A 17,077-nucleotide genomic window follows, 5' to 3' on the forward strand; every position below is an offset into this window, starting at 1 on the left:
GAGATCAATATGTTGTACTCTGAGATATCTTTCACAATCTAAAACATATCACTGACTCTTTTTCTTTCCCTCTTCATATTTTTCTCACACTTTCATTGCCCAGATGCTCCAATTTCCTACTTGAAATTAGGTATTTATCTTCAATTATGCAGGTGTTGCTTTCTGGTAAGAAATATTGTTCTACTAGGAATTTGACTAGGCCAAACTTTATTTAATGCAGTGCAGCAAACAGCCACATATATGGTGGGCTGTCAGTCTACTAAGCACAATATTGAGTTTACATGGAAAGGAGATCCAAAGGGGCCTTATGAGGGGGCAGTTGGTCTTGCAAAATGCAGTGCATAAACCTGCATGCTTTTGGGTATTCACATGTTGAAGGCCGTTTGTCATTATGAATCCTACTTCTGTAAAAGGTTGGTCAAGATGCCTTCCAGGTTGTAAATGGTACATACCCATATTTCGAAGGGGTCAAGGGAAAGAGTTTTAGGAATGTTGTGAATGTATCTAGGACCCTAATTAAATATCCTCGATTCATGCCCTTATGTGGTTATAACAAAGCATATCCTTATAAAGGCATAAGAATCATCTCCATATTTAGTCATAGCCCATGCAGTCCAAATACGGCAAGGTTACTCCCTTAGACTTCTAGAAAGTACAACGCGTTCTTTAAACAAACCAAGCCTCCAGCAGCCCGGGAATTCCCCCTGCTTTTGTTTTGATTTGCACAAGAACTCCTGGAGTCCAGAAAGAACTGTTAGTTCTTAGTGACGTCTTATGTCCAACCTTACGTCAAACTCGGCACCTTTCAGGTATAAATATACCAACATAGCCTTAAGCAAACAAACAGGGGTTTGGAGCAGAGCGGCTATCTACTTGCCCGACGCCCAGCTGATGCGAGTGTTGAAGGAAGCAGACCCTCCCATTTGATGCACTGAGAGAGACGCTGTCTTTTCTCCTGCCGAGAAATCCAGCTCCGGTGTTTCCAGTCACCCTTGCGGGTTTCTGGGAGATCAAGTCCTGAGACACGAGCTACAAGACCTCCTTCATTCTATAACCAAGGTACGGAGCTGATTAGGGTCTAGATGTAGGTAAATCAGATTTACCGCTTCATAAATGCCGAATTTTACCGATTCGGTATTCACGAATCGGTAAATCTGATGTAGGTATTCATTCGGTAAAAAATACCGAATCGGTATGATTCGGTATTTACCGATTCTGTAATTACAGAATCGGTATTTGCCATTAATTCCTATGGGCCTTGAAGCCCATAGGAATCAATGGCAAATACCAATTCAGTAATTACAGAATCGGTAAAAATACCAAACTGCCAAGGGGGACAGGGTGTCACTTTGACACCCTGTATCACCCCAGTTTTTGCCTTGTGTGCAATGTGATACACATACATGCCCTAAGGGGCATGTGTGTCACATTGCACAGGTGTACATGCAGAAATTCGTAATTTACCATGCAACAGTATTACATGGTAAATAACGAATTTCTAAGGGCCTGTGGCACTGTAAACTGTGCCACCTACATTTGGAATTACAGAATTGGTATATATACCGATTCTGTAATTTTCAGCCCCCTACATAGCAAAACCCAAATACCGGTCGGTAACGGCCAAAATCGTCCGTTACCGACCGGTAATTGGCGACCTACATCGGGCCCTAAATCCTTAAGAGAATTCTTGATTCAGATTCTTGGCAAAAAAACAACTTAACTTAAACTGCAACTTACTTACTCCTTCCCATGTATTAGGCTTAGGTCAGGTACACCGGGGTAGGCATATATTAGAAGCACCGGTTGAGTAGGTTAGTCAATGTTTTTATGTATGTATATATTTTATCCGTTTTAAAGTATCATATGGCTAAGAAACCATATCAATGCTTTTACAGTATTATTTCATAATACTACTTTTACTGTACGCACTTTACTTCATGATAAGTATTGTAATTGGGGCAATTCATTTCTCTTGCATGAGAAAGAAGACTGCTCAATAAATAACAACTTTTATTGAAAACGCCCGTCTCTCTATTTCTCTGCACTCCTGGTGAAATTAAGCATGCACGATTGACTGAGTGAAATAGCTGTCTATTGTTTTCACACGACTCTGGAGATATACTCTTTATTCTGAGGGAGCAAAGTTGTCATGTTTATGCGGTTGTCAGAAGCTAATCCCTTCTTGTCTATTCAGGGAAGTTAACACCTCCTTGTTTACTCGAGAAAGTTTCTAGTGACCTCTGAGCTAGCTGGCAAAACTAATTAAGTCTTATATAGTCAGTAGAGACCTAGATGACCTCAGTCCTACGTCTAAACTGCTGTTTATATTATTCCAATGCGCAGAGCCTATTGGGAATATAGGAACTACACTACAGGAAAACATGTCTTATTTAGACAAAATTGTTAGCCATAATGACAGTATATATACAACAGCTACTTCATTCATTCATCTACTAGAACATCTATACAACATGAAATAAAATTATGAGAATTTGTATAGATCAAAAGAAAGGAGACCACATATAGAAGCTGGAAGTGGCATGTGCTGCAGCGCCGCTAAAATAACAATGATGGAGTTCAGAATGGGAATGAGCAATAAGGATGTCTTTAAATTTTGTTTTTATCTTGTCACATCTGCTGTGCGTTCAAAGGCAGAGGTCAAAGGGGACTGATTTAGATCTTGGCGGTATGACCGTCATCCCACAGCATTTCCAAGCACTCTATCGAGCTGACAGCGATCCTCCCACCATATTTAAATGTTACAACAATAGAAAGGGTCCTGCCTCAGCAGCAGTCTTCTCTGTTGGCTAACAGGACTCTGCCGCTTTCATCCCAGCTCGCTTGTGCCAAGCACAATTAGATTTTCCAGTTGTGCTGGCAGTATCCTGGCGGGGACTCCTGATGGTGTGGGGCCATGTGGTTGTGGAGACCGGTAAGTACTACTCATCATTATCTCAATACGATATACATTGTGGATCTGTCAATATGTGCAAGTCGGCTTTTAAGACAGAAGATGAACTAACTTGCATACCAGTTTAGAAAATCTCGTCAACATTCGCAAACAGTGCTAATATATATATTTCCATTGAAAAAATCCTTGGTTTCAGGTACGTTATAGTTAGAAATTAGCATTTAAAAACATTAGAAATTCACTGACAAAACCATAGGTTTCAGGGACGTTATAGTCAGCTGGACATTTCACTCTTACAAAACCATAGTAATTCCACCGTTATAGTTAGTTCAGCTAACTATAACCCACGCACCCACAATGCACTGCTCATGACGTCACATATTACATCATTCATTACATCGTTAGTGACATCACTGATGATATCATCCAGTGACTGTGTGTCTCTGTAAAGTTTAAATATGTTTTATATATATTCCAAGGTGTATTGAAGAATGAGTGGGCATATAAGTGTCTGGATAGAGGATTTAGTGGATGCATGACTGACTGTATAAGTTAGTGATTAAATGTGTCTTACTGAATGCATGGGTTAGTGACTAAATTGTGTGAATGTCTGTATCAGTCTGTCTGTTGTTGTGCAAGCTGCTGCATGGTTAGTCAGTAGCTACATGAGTGTGTATATAGGTTATAGATTGGTTGTCTGAATATTTTTTGTGGAGATTGAGTGTGTGTGTGGGTGGGTGGGAGGTGTGTGACTAAGTGCATAGATCTGTGAGTGCTTGATCCACTAGGTGTATGGGTTCAAGAGTGTATGTGGAAACAGCTGCATGGATGTGTGAGTGTGTGTATGGGTGTATTGGTGAGTGAATGGATGTCTCAATGGTATATGTCCAAGTAACTACATATGTAAAAGGCAGTGTATGGAGAGTTGACTCCACATGATAGTTAGTGATTGTGAGACTGACTGTATGGATGAGTGCGTACTTGTATCACTGATTCTATAAGAGAGTAAGTATGCGTTAGCATCTGTATGAATAAGTGAGGGGGTGTGTATCCGGGGCCTGCCTCATTTTAAAAAACAAATAATAAAAAAAGGGAGCAGAGCCATGCAGCCCCCCTCCCACACCAATGTTGGCCCCTGACACCAATCCTCAGGGCCCGATCTTTTACTTTTTTTATATATATATATATTTCAAAGGGGGGCCTTCCTTTGTTAAGTAAGCCCTGGGGAGCTGGTGGTCCGCTGGGGGGTCTGCAATAGACTCCATCATTGCTGATTTTTTTCTTTTATTAATAAATGTTTGTGACCCAGGGAGGTGGCTGTCATAAGGCAGCGGGGGGGTGGGGGGGGGGGAGGGTGAGCGGGCCCCCGGCACTTTTGTTGTCTACAGTTCTGGGGAGGTGGAGGTCCCCGGGGCTTTGCATAAGCCCAAGAGGAGGGCCCCATGAGCCCCACTCCTTCATGCCCTGGGATTTGGCCCACCCGGGGGCTCTAAAAAAAGACACACATGAGCCGGCATGTCTTTTTTTTTAGGATTGCCACAGATTTGAAGATACATCCTTGAGTCTGCATCAAAATTAAAAAGTCTCAACAGGTAATAATTAAATAGGCTGTTAGATAAACAAGCACATATAGTTGCAAAAAGGAAAGAAAAGGGAGACTCCAAGGTCAAAGGATGTGCCAGAGGCACTATGTATTTAGAGCAAGTGTCGGAAAACAGTAGTATCAGCACTGTTTACACTGAATGTGGGTGTAACCTGAAAACACTTTGTGCACATAAGTGCATGTTTAGCAGCTCCCTGTCTGTGAGAGCAATGCCATTTCTCACAGGATGAGGGGAGTCAGCAGGGAACCGTTCGGTCCTTGAGGTTCCTCTCATGGTACTGGGGAAAAGAGGAGAAAAAGGAAAAACAAAGGTCAGAAATGAGCACAAAGAGGAAAAATAAAAGTCAGAACAAGCAAAAAGAGGCAGATTAAAGGTCAGAAATTAGCAGGAAGAGGCAAAATAAAGGACAGGAATGAGTAGAAAGAAGCAAAATAAAGGCTAGAAACGAGCAAAAAGAGTCAAATTGGCATTAAGCAACAATCAGAAAGAGACAAAATAAAGGTGAGAAATGAGCAGAAAGAGGCAAAATAAAGGTCCGCAGTGAGCACAGAGAGGCAGAATAAAGGTCAGAAATGAGCAGAAAGAGGCAGAATAAAGGTAAGCAATGAGCAGAAAGAGGCAAGATAAAGGTGAGAAAAGAGTAGAACGAGGCAGAATAAAGGTAAGAAATGAACAGAAAGAGGCAAAAAAAAGGTCAGGAATGAGCAGAAAGAGCCAGAATAAGGTCAGCAACGAGCAGAAAGAGGCCAAATAAAGGTCAGGAACTACCAGAAACAGGCGAAAATAAGGGTAAGAAAAGAGCAGAGGAGGCAGAATAAAGGTCAGAAATGAGGAGAAAGAGGCAGAATAATGTCAGCAATGAGTAAAAAGAGGCAAAATAAAGGAGAGAAACGAGCAAAAAGAGGCTGAGTAGGGGTCAAAAATGAAAGGAAAAAGGCAGAATAAAAGTCAGAAATGAGTAAAAAGAGGAAAAATATATGTGAGAAGCAAGCAGAAAGAAACAGAATAAATGTAAAAAATGGGCAGAAAGAAGAGGTAGAATAAGTGTGGCATAGCAGCCAGGGCGACTGACGCCAGACGCTGGGGATCACGGTTCGATCCCCGGCACAAGCGGCAGGGTCTGCCTAGCACCATGTGACTCTGGGCAACAGCTTGCTTAATCTTCCCGACGGCCCCCAGCGCCGGGAAACCTACGGGTAGCTGTGCCCTTTACAAATACAGGATTATTTATTATTAAAGAGGCAAAATAAAAAGGTCAGAAACGAGCAGAATGAGGCAGAATAAAGGTCAGATATGAGCATAAAGAGGGAATATAAAGGTCAAAAACAAGCATAAAGAGACAGAATAAAGGTCAGGAGGGAGCATAAAGAGGCTAAATAAAGGTCAGAAACAAGGAGAAAGAGGCAAATAGGCCTGGGTGGAGCTCCCGGATTACTGCAATGCGGGACTGCAAGACCTGACCAAAAAACTCCGCCGTGCTGTGCACAGTTCCGCAAGCAGTGGAGTGCATTAGGTCACGCCGTTTACGCTGATTTTTAGCGCCGGGTGTTTGTCTCACACTGGAAAATCAGCGCGAACATAAACATTTGCAGGGCAAGAGTGCGCTGCTCTTTCTGCTGCTCGAGTAGATGTTCTACTGGAGCGGCATATTCCTCAATGAAAACGGAAGGTTTCTCAACACGAGTGGGTATGGCCATCCGCGCCCGCCCGCATTGAGGAATCTTGCCTGGAGGTGGTCTGAAGTAAGAATTCCTTGCTTGCACTACCCAACTTAACGTTGGTAAGCGCGAGATAGGGAAAAAACTCCACTACGCTATGAGGAGAAGAGTTTTTCCGAACTCGGCACACTGCATGGAGCACGGAGTTGAAAAAACTCTGAAAACCTGGAATTTCACACCCAGGCCTCGAGGCGAAATAGATGTGAGAAACCAACAGCAAGAGGCAAAAAAAGGTGAGAAGGAAGCAGAAAAAGGCAAATTTAAAGACCAGTATCGAGCCGAAAAAGTCATAAAAAGATGAAAATTAGCAGAAAGAGGCAAAAAAGAGGTCAGAAACATGCAGAAAGGCAAAATAAAGGTTAGAAACTAGCAGAAAGAGGCAAAATAAATGTCATAAATAATCAAAAAGAGGCAAAATAGAGATCATAAACAAGCACAAAGAGGCAAAGAAAAGCTTAGAAACGAGCAAAAAGAGGTAAAATAGAGATCAGAAATGAGTAGAAAGTGGAAAAATTGCGGTCAGAAATTAGCAGAACAGTGCCCTAAGAACCCTCAGCAGCCAAGGGGACTTCATCCCCAAACAGTAGTGTGACAGGAGGTACATCTGCAGATTGTGTGAGAAAGGGGGCGGGGCCTCAGTAATCCCGCTGAGGGGGGCTTACTGATGGTAGCAGGAGGGATTCTTGGCCCTTAAATATTCTCAGCATCCAAGCATCTCAGCACTATATTACCTTCCAGATGTCATCAGTGATGTCACTGACCATGTCATGAATGATTTAAAATAAGCAGTGCATTTTTTTTTTGTTTTGCATATTTATATAGCGCGAACTTGACCCGAAGGTATTGGAGCATTTTACATGAGCACCGGTTACTTACACATTCAAGCACATGGAGATTAAGTGATTTGCCTAGAATCACAGGTTGTGGACGCAACCCGAGGCTCGAACCCTGGTTTCCAGCACCAAAGCTGGCAGTCTAGCCGATGGATCACATCCTCTCCCCGAGGAAGAGGAATGTGGGGCCGTGAGTTATAGTTAGCTCAGGTAACTGCTGAATTTTTCTGGTTTTGTATGAGTGAAATGTTCAGCCTATCTATAACGTACCTGAAACCTTTGTTTTTTTTGTGTGAATTTCTAAGGTTTATTTAATTCTATTTCCTAACTATAATGTCCCTGTAACCTTTTTTTTGTGAATTTCTAACTTTTTAAAATTCTATTTCATAACTATAACGTCACAGTATTTTTTTTCTACAATTAGATATTGAACATTGCATTGGCATGGTGCACCACATATGGTTCTATTTGTCATCTATTTGTCATCTATTTATAATCTTATTCCAATATATTTTTTATGTTGCTGTCACGATCCACGAGGACACACCACGAATACCGCGTGATTTTGACGAAGTGTAAAGCACGTATATTGATATATTTTACATAAAGTTTCAGTGAAATTGTTTAGTGAGATACTAATTTACCTTTCCCCTTTGTATTCATATGTGGAAAAACTACATCAAAAATGCATTTTCCTTGTTCACAGTGACACTGGAGGTTGTGATGATGTCTGTAGTCGTAAATACAAATTACAAAGTGTAAAACACATACATAGACATATTTTACATAAAGTTTGAGTCTAGCTGGTTAGTAACATATTAGTTAACTTTATCTACACAACACAATTGCCAAAAACAGCAGTTTCAAAAAATAACTTTCCGCATCAGTACTCGCGAATGGCACATGACTACTGAAAAGAAATGCACGCCCATTTCTCCCTTCTTGAACTTTCCAGGAACTGGTTAGATTACTATAGGACCAGTCCCAAACTGATTTTGAAAAGTGTGCTGTTTTTTGGGGCTATTTCTATAAAAATAAAATGGCATCAGAAGAGCCAGAGGAAGAACTGCAACTGGTTGAAGTTGTTGAAGACCAGGAGGACTCAGCTGCACATGAGCAGTCTGCTGATGAGTACTACCAATGAAGAACAAAGCATAGCTTGCTTCTTTCACTATTCTGCCTGGTGAATTGAAGACAACAACTAATTGGTGAGGTGCAGCTTGTGTGAGAAGACATTATCTCAGGGCACAGCAAAAAAATATTCAAGTGGTACAACAAGCATGTTGTAACACTTGAAAACATACCACAAGAACAAGAAGCAACTTTAAATTGCACAGAGGAAAAAAAGGAGAGGGATCTTCAAAGTCAAGACCTCCAGCCACTGTTCTTGGCGACAAAGTTCCAGCTGAAGTGGAGATAAGATGCAGTGAAATGTAACCAGAACTAGTGTTTTGCTACCTTCAGCATGAACTGTAATACCATTGTGATAGCCGGGGAGCATCTGTGGATGTAATATCTCAGAATGTGAAGAAAAAAAATCCCATAGTTGTGAAAGTTCTTTTTGAAATGGAAATCTGTCCAGCTGCAAAGTTTGCAATTTCACTTTCTAATTTAGTACCATCCTCTCTGCATCGCTATAGCATGACTATGACATATTTTCCATATCCTTGTAGTAACAACATAGACCTCAGTTCTAAACTGCAATTTAGACACGTCATATCTTGATGGGCATTTTTGGTTAACATTTCAAAGGCCACAGCTTTAAAAATCTGGTACCATCAAGTAGAGAAATTGTTTCAAATTGATTTCAGTACTAAACATAACTTCACAATGTTCATAGTTATGGCTACATTTATAAGATCAACCAAATAATTAATTGATATTCACATCCTCTTCCTCTAATAGTCCTAGCATTACCAATAAAAAATATTTAGCATTCTGCTGAGCAGTTTGAGAAAACACTGCAAATCCAGTACACCACTCTACCTTTTAGACCATTCTGCAGCTCTGCTGGTGATAACTTGTATACTTTGGATAAGAATTGAATCATAAATATTTAAACCGTGAAGTGGTTCTGGATTGGGAACCAGTACTTTCTTTTTATGCACACCCCCACTTGCCATTTTTGTATCCTCTAATTTATTGTAACAATACTTACATATAACTTGCTGTGTGGACAAGTCATAGCATTCCTCAACAAATAAATACACAGCAAACTTTTGCAAGTTATCATTATTATTGTTTTCACTTTTTAAATACAAGCCAACAGTTTGCGTTTGAATCATGTAGTGAGTGTGTTGACAACATATACAAACATACTCTAGTTTTTCAGAGGACACTGTGTTAAATGTTGCAATCTCTTATTCAAAACTATCAACTATAATACTTGAGTCCTGTTCTGCAACTCCTCCTGTTATCAACTCTTCTTTTTCCATAGAGTTCTGTTCTGGACAAAAGAAACAAAGCTGCACATCATCACAAACCTTTTCTACCTCTCCCAAAGTACCATGCAACGGGGCTTCATTAATTTCTCCTAAACATAAAGCAGGAATTTCTACAAAGTACAGCCTACTCACTAAAGTTTGCAATGTTAGAGGTGTACGGCTTACATCCTGAAATGATGAAAGGTGCTTTGGAACACTTTCTTTGATAAACAAGCTAGTAGGTGTCCCTCCAAATGTATATGCTTTCTGTCCTTGCAAGGTTCTAATCCTTGGAAAGTACTTATATTGTGTTTTAAACTTCTCCTTGGAAAGATATGTAGAAATGTTCTTAGTGTATCAATGGATTGCTGTTGAATACTACAAACACTGCTACAATGCTATTTGGATATAGGGCCTGACTACACCTTACCTGTACCTCTTTTGCAATAACTTGTTCTACATTTCTAGGTACCATTACCTCTTTTGCTATAGGAGTGCCATTATTTATCTGATAACATTGTTCTCTTTCATCAGTAGCATGAGCCAATGTGTTATCCTAGAGAAAGTTTTCTTCATTAAAGAAAGTCTCTGTAGTAGAAGTATGTATCCATTCTCCACTTAAAACTGTACACAAGTTACTTCTATTCACTAATCTTTTTAATGGGTTAGTCTCCTCATTTACAACACCATTTTGTCAAGAGTCTTTATTCTATTTATAATCAAAATGAAAAGCTTTCCGTTCAAGGAAAGGTAAGGCCTTATCAACTACTTCCTCAACTCGTTCTTTCTGTTTCAGTTCCTTACATTTCTCAATAGATTTACAACCACTCTACTATGAAACTTCCTGGCTCTTATTTCCTTAAACTGCTTCTGTCTCCTGGCTAAGGTGTGTCCATCTTTGTTACATTCTTTTCTGTTCTTGTAATATAGATTTTGTCCACTCTTATTCTGTCTCATAGTTTGCTTTTTTATTTTAATTATTTTTATTCTTTGCAGGTGTCCATATATATGTTCAAGAAATTACTTTGTCCTCTTACAAGTAGCTCTTTTTTCTTTCACCACCTTTTCTGCATTTTGCCCCTTTTGTGTCTCAGTTCTGCATAGATACTGTTGTTGCTTCTGTTGCTCTTTCCTCTGAGTTTTTGTAGGCATTCTAACTGTTGGTAGTTATGTAGGAATTGTTCCATAAAAAAATAAGTACATTTAATGTTTTACTCTAGCCAACTACCAACTACTTTAAACTGATTTACACATACATCAAAAACATTTTTTATGTTATGTTGCAGTATTAAATCTACAGATAAACATAGCTATATAACTACATGCACTTATTTCAATATGCATGCAAGGATAGTGCATACATGATTGTTTAAGTGCACGGATAGCCCCTAGCAGATTGGATGAGTGCATGAGTAGTGTTTCAGTGATTGGATGAGTACATCGCTGCTGCCCATGTGTTTTGGTTGAGTAAAAAGGTTGTGCCTGGGTATTTAGATAAGTACATCGGCAGTGCCTGAATGATAGATTGAATTCATCGATTGTGCCTGGCTACATCAGATGAGTGCATGACTTCTGTCTGAGTGATTGAATGAGTCCATTGTTAAAGCTTGAGTGATTGGATGAAAGCAGGTGTACTAATGGGATGATTGTATTTATTAGTGCAAGAGTATTGCCTCAGTAATTGAATGAGTGCATAGGTACTGAATAGGTGATAGGTTCACTGCAATGGTGCTGCCTGTGCAATTGGATGAGTGCATGGGTTGTGCCTCTATATTTAGATGAGTGCATGGGTTGTAAGTGGGTGTGTGAATGGGTGCATAGGTTGTGCCTGGGTGTTTGAATGACTGCATATGTACATCCTTGGTGCTTGTATAAGTGAATGGTTAGTGCTTGGATGAATGAATGAATGCATGGGTAGGACCTGAATAGTTCAATGACTCTATAGTTAGTTCCTGCATGATTTCAAGAGTGCATGTGTAGTGCCTGGCCGATTGAAAAAGGGCATGGATAGTGCATGAGTGATTCGATGACAGCCTGAGTAGTGGCTGGGTGATTGGATGAGCGCCTGAGTAGTGCCTGGCTGACTGTTAGATACATAACATTTGTGACTATATATGTAACCCATTGTTTAAATCCTTCTGGCAGATCAAATTACCTGTTTTAGTATATTATTATTATTATTATTATTATTATTATTAAGTTGAACTTGTAGGGTACATCGGCAGTGCCTGAATGATAGATTGAATTCATCGATTGTGCCTGGCTACATCAGATGAGCGCATGACTTCTGTCTGAGTGATTGAATGAGTCCATTGTTAAAGCTTGAGTGATTGGATGAAAGCAAGTGTACTAATGGGATGATTGTATTGATTTGTGCAAGAGTATTGCCTCAGTAATTGAATGAGTGCATAGGTACTGAATGGGTGATAGGTTCACTGCAATGGTGCTGCCTGTGCAATTGGATGAGTGCATGAGTTGTGCCTCTATATTTATATGAGTGCATGGGTTGTAAGTGGGTGTGTGAATGGGTGCATAGGTTGTGCCTGGGTGCTTGAATGACTGCATATGTACATCCTTGGTGCTTGTATAAGTGAATGGTTAGTGCCTGGATGAATGAATGAATGCATGGGTAGGACCTGAATAGTTCAATGACTCTATAGTTAGTTCCTGCAAGAGTGCATGTGTAGTGCCTGGCCGATTGAAAAAGGGCATGGATAGTGCATGAGTGATTCGATGACAGCCTGAGTAGTGGCTGGGTGATTGGATGAGCGCCTGAGTAGTGCCTGGCTGACTGTTAGATACATAACATTTGTGACTATATATGTAACCCATCGTTTAAGTCCTTCTGGCAGATCAAATTACCTGTTTTAGTATATTATTAATATTATTATTATTATTATTATTAAATTGAACTTGTAGGGTGCACAGCTAGCCCAGAGGGTTTCCGTGTGCCAAGCTGGTAAAGTAGTGAGTGAAAAGGGAAAAGTACTAAAGGTTAAAATAACCAGGTCTTTAAACTGTCGTGTATTTCTATAGGTTCTGAATCGATCCCCCTATTCCTGACCCTATTCTGGTTAAACTTACTAGCTAGTTAACTAACAGTCAGCCCATGAGGCAAGTAATCCCCCATGATGCAGATACCGTTATCTGACGCAGTCACACTACGGCACAGGAACGTGTTAACTGATTAGGTCATAACGCTTGAGATCTAATTAGACAAGCGACATTCCTCCAGCCCCTGATAAGGCATACGACGTTCTCATAACAAATCAAACCTATGACAACCTGGATAATCCGTGCGGCCATTGTTTTGATTTCACAGAGAACTTTAGTAAAGAATGTGCTAACGAGCAAGTCGTATGACATCTTTATTGACGTACCTATGTCCATCCTTACGTCAATCCCGGCACCTTTAAGGTATAAATATTGCCGACCTTGCCCTATGCAAAACACACGCGTGGTGACAAGACGGAGCAGCCATACTTGCCGAAGCAGAGAGCAGAAGCAGACCCCGCAGGCAGCAGCCCCGCCTTCCTGACGCGCTGAGAGACGCGCTGCTATCTCAAGCCGAGAGACCCAGCACCGGCGCTTCCGGGTAGCCCTCGCAGGCAGCCTGGAATATCGAGAGCAGAGAAAGAGATACCATTCCTCATTCATCCTAAATTCCAGGTACAGAACTGAATAACCCCTCCTAGAGAATTCTTTAGTTATTCACTTGGCAAAAACAAACTTAACTTAAACTGTAACTTTCTATTCCCGCCCACGCATTAGACTTAGGTCAGGTACACGGGGTAGGCGTATTTAGAAACACCAGTTGAGTACGTTTAGTCAAATGTATATGTGTATGTAAATATATTTTAATCATTTTAAAACATCATATGGCTCAGAAACCATATCAATGTTTTTACAGTATTATTTTATACTATTGCTTCTAATGTATGCACTTTACTTAACTATAAGTATCGCAATAATATCGATCTATTTCTCTTGTACGAGAAAAGAGACTGATCAATAAATAACACCTTTTATTGAACACGCCCGTCTCTTCCTTTTCTCTACATTCTGATGAGACTAAGAATGCACGTACTGACTGAGTAAAATAATTGCCTTGTGCTCACACGACTCTTGAGATTGACTCTTGATTAGGGGAGAGCAAAGTTGTCATGTTCTATGGTTGTCAGAAACTAAATCCCTTCTTGTCTAATCAGGGAAGTTAATCCTTCCTTGAACATTCGAGAAAGTTTCTAGCGAACTCTGAGCTTAGCTGGCAAACCCAAAAATTAAGTCTAGTATCGACAGTAGTAGACCTAGTTAACGTCTGGCCTAGGCCTTTACTGCTGTAGGTACTATTCCAATGCGCAGAGCCTATTGGGAAAATAGGAGCTACACTACATGGCGCCCAACGTGTTTGGAAAGGGCGATAAAACTAACGTAAGACATTTAGAGTAACTCAGTCGTGCTTTCTCACTCAGACCCCTTTTCCCAAATACTCCAAAGACGTCTGGAGTGGGTGAAAGGTTATAATATCCTCCAAAACCTCGCAGGAGGGAACTCCTATGTATGGTTCTTGGTCTAGTCAACGTTGAAGGATAAAACAGTTCCAGAATATTGTGCATCTAATCTCTGTTTCCATAAAGAAACCTGATCTGCAAACAAACATAATACCATCCTGTCTGTAAAATGGCAGAGAGTGATGATGAAAGAGAGGCAATTAGATTAGCCACTGAAATAGCAGATGCTGATGCTACCATGCAAGCAGCAGACGCGGATATAATACTCATTCCGGTCATTAAAAGGAGATCTATAACCTTAAAACTTATAGAAAATGGACTGACACCTAGAGGTGGCACAGTCATATTCGTAATCGAGGCACACGAATATCGGCAGACAGAGGTATACTATACATGGATACATTTTCCAGCAGCAAATGCTGTAACAAAGTACTTCCACTATTACAAAGTAGAGGAACCTCCTAATGAGTACACTCCTTTCGAGGAGGTGGAAGTACCACTCAAATTCCAAGAGCATTTGCTCTTATTTGATGGCGCCCTAAAACATAATAATCACATTACAAGGCTCGGTCCTTTAGGAAGACCAGGAGCAACGTGGCCGGTCTTAGCCGGATACACACCATATCCAGACATCGAAAGAATGCCTGCAGCAGAGCTGCTAATACAGCTAAAACAACTACTAAAAATTCACAGACAATTAGTTCAGTATGTAATGCGGACTTCAACAATTCAGCCAGCGATTAAACTTCCACAGCTGACCCCTCACCAGGGGAACACAAATAAAATTACACCACAGAACATCCAATCCTGCCTAGGTAAAGTCCCAGCTAAACGGGAACAAATACCATTCTGGTTGGCACAGAAAATTACCCAAATAGAGGCGGTGTTTCCTGACACCACCCCATTAGAAAAACACAGAATTCTGACTATATGTCTCCCAATGGGAATCGCACCACACATTGAGGACTGTGACACTAGGCGTACAGTCTTTGCTTCCATCTACACAAAAACGCACGGTGTTCCATCCATTTCGGTAATACCAGATGTGCTAAAACAAATTCAAGATGAATATGGTCCAGAACCTGCTTTAACTCTTGGTATGAAATTACTAAAAAAAAAACAAGCAGGTCTCGGCTATATTACTAGCCAACATAAAGGGTGAAGCAGCAAACGTGGCGATCCGCCAGAGGTTAAAAGAGACAGATATAGCAGACCAACCAGCTGAAATTGCCAGAATCATAGAAAAATCCTATGAAGAACTAGGCAGAGATAGTCTAGGTGGAATACCAGTAAAACCGCAACTGACTACAAGTCCAGAAAAAATGTTTTTTAATAATAATAATAATTCACCAAAAAAGAACTGGGATGGAAACAAACAATCCAATCCTAAAGAAAAGAAATTCCAGTCCAGAGGAAGGTCTCCTAGGCGAAGAGAGAAATCTCCAAACCCGAGACAAAGGTCACCTCAGAGTGAACCCTCTGGGAATAGATATAACCTTAGAAATAGGGATAATATTAAAAAACCTGATAGATATCAAGACATTGATACACGTCCCTCTCAATCTTTTCAGAATTCCTCGCAGAAATCGGAAAGAAGAGGACGATCAGAAGAGCACGCCAAGTCCAAAGACAAGGAACCTGCTCAACTGAAAAAGAAATCACAATTTCCAAAAAAGAAGGTAGCCAGTATCAAGGTAGTTAACAATGCCGAGAATACTGAGGACACAACTGAAAAACGGAGAGTGGGCTCAGACAATGCTAGACAGCGCAGCAGAGGTGAGCATAGCTCGCAAAGTCCTTATGGATCATCTGGAGACAGTGGACACGAATGAATACCTTCAAGTGGAAACTGCAGATACCAGAGTTAGCAAGCCCCACAAGATATACGAGATAACATTACGTATAGAGGGAGATAAGACTAGGAAAATTAGGGGACTATTTTGGGATAACCTCTCCAAAGGCTATGACATCCTTCTAGCTGAAAAAGACTGGCCACCAGAGTTTGTCAGGGAGTGCCCTCATGGCGAAGAAGTAATTATGCCTGCCTTCTCGAATCAAATACCGATTCATAAAAAATATACACTTGCTAGAAAGTGGGCAGTGGCCTTAGCACCTGCTTTATATAAAAATCATGTAGGATGGGATGAGGATTCTCCTCCTCACAAAATCCAGTTAAAATCACAACCTACTGCACAAAGGCAGTACCCAATTAAGCAAGAAGCTAAAAAACAAGTAAATGAAATACTAGATCAACTAGAATACCAGGGGGTGATTGAAACTTGCACCTCACAAATGAACAATCCTTTGTTTCCGGTCTCCAAACCAGACAATTCGTACCGTCTAGTTTTGGATTACCGACACCTTAACACATGTTGCAAAACTTTTGCAGTGCAAAACTCACACAGTGCTGCACTAATGAATAACATAGTGCGCAAAAAATACAAAACAACCTTGGACATCTCCAACGGATTCTTTTGTCAAAACATAGCACCAGAGAGCAGATATTTAACTGCATTCTCAGTAAATGGCACTCAAAAACAATTCTGTCGGTTAGCCCAGGGGTACAAGAATAGCCCGGGGGTATTCTCAGCGAGAGTAACAGAATTACTACAACAATATGATGATGAAGCATTATCTTATGTCGATGACATTTACTTAACAGATGATGACTTGGAAACTCACTTGAAAAGAGTGAACACCATAATACTTGGTTTCGCTGCAGAGGGTTACAAATTCAACTTCAAAAAGTCCAGAATTGCCCATCTGACAGTCCTATTCTTAGGATATGAGTTATCAAGTGAAGGCAAAAGCCTGGCAGACAATTTCCTAGAGAAATGTGCCGTAATCCAAGCTCCTAAAACACTAAAAAACCTACAGTCAATTCTAGGCTTCCTAAATTTCGGAAGAACATACATTGCAAATTACGCAGAAAGGGTCAAACCCCTTTATGATCTAATTAAACCAGACTTTAAAAGATCCAGTTGGACTCAAACACACACAGAAATTTTGAGATCCTTACAAACAGACATGCTAATTAAAACAAAATTAGAAACCCGTGATAATACACGCAACCTTGT

The sequence above is a fragment of the Lissotriton helveticus genome, chromosome 2_2 (genome assembly GCF_964261635.1).
Source record: "Lissotriton helveticus chromosome 2_2, aLisHel1.1, whole genome shotgun sequence".
Classification (NCBI taxonomy): domain Eukaryota; kingdom Metazoa; phylum Chordata; class Amphibia; order Caudata; family Salamandridae; genus Lissotriton; species Lissotriton helveticus.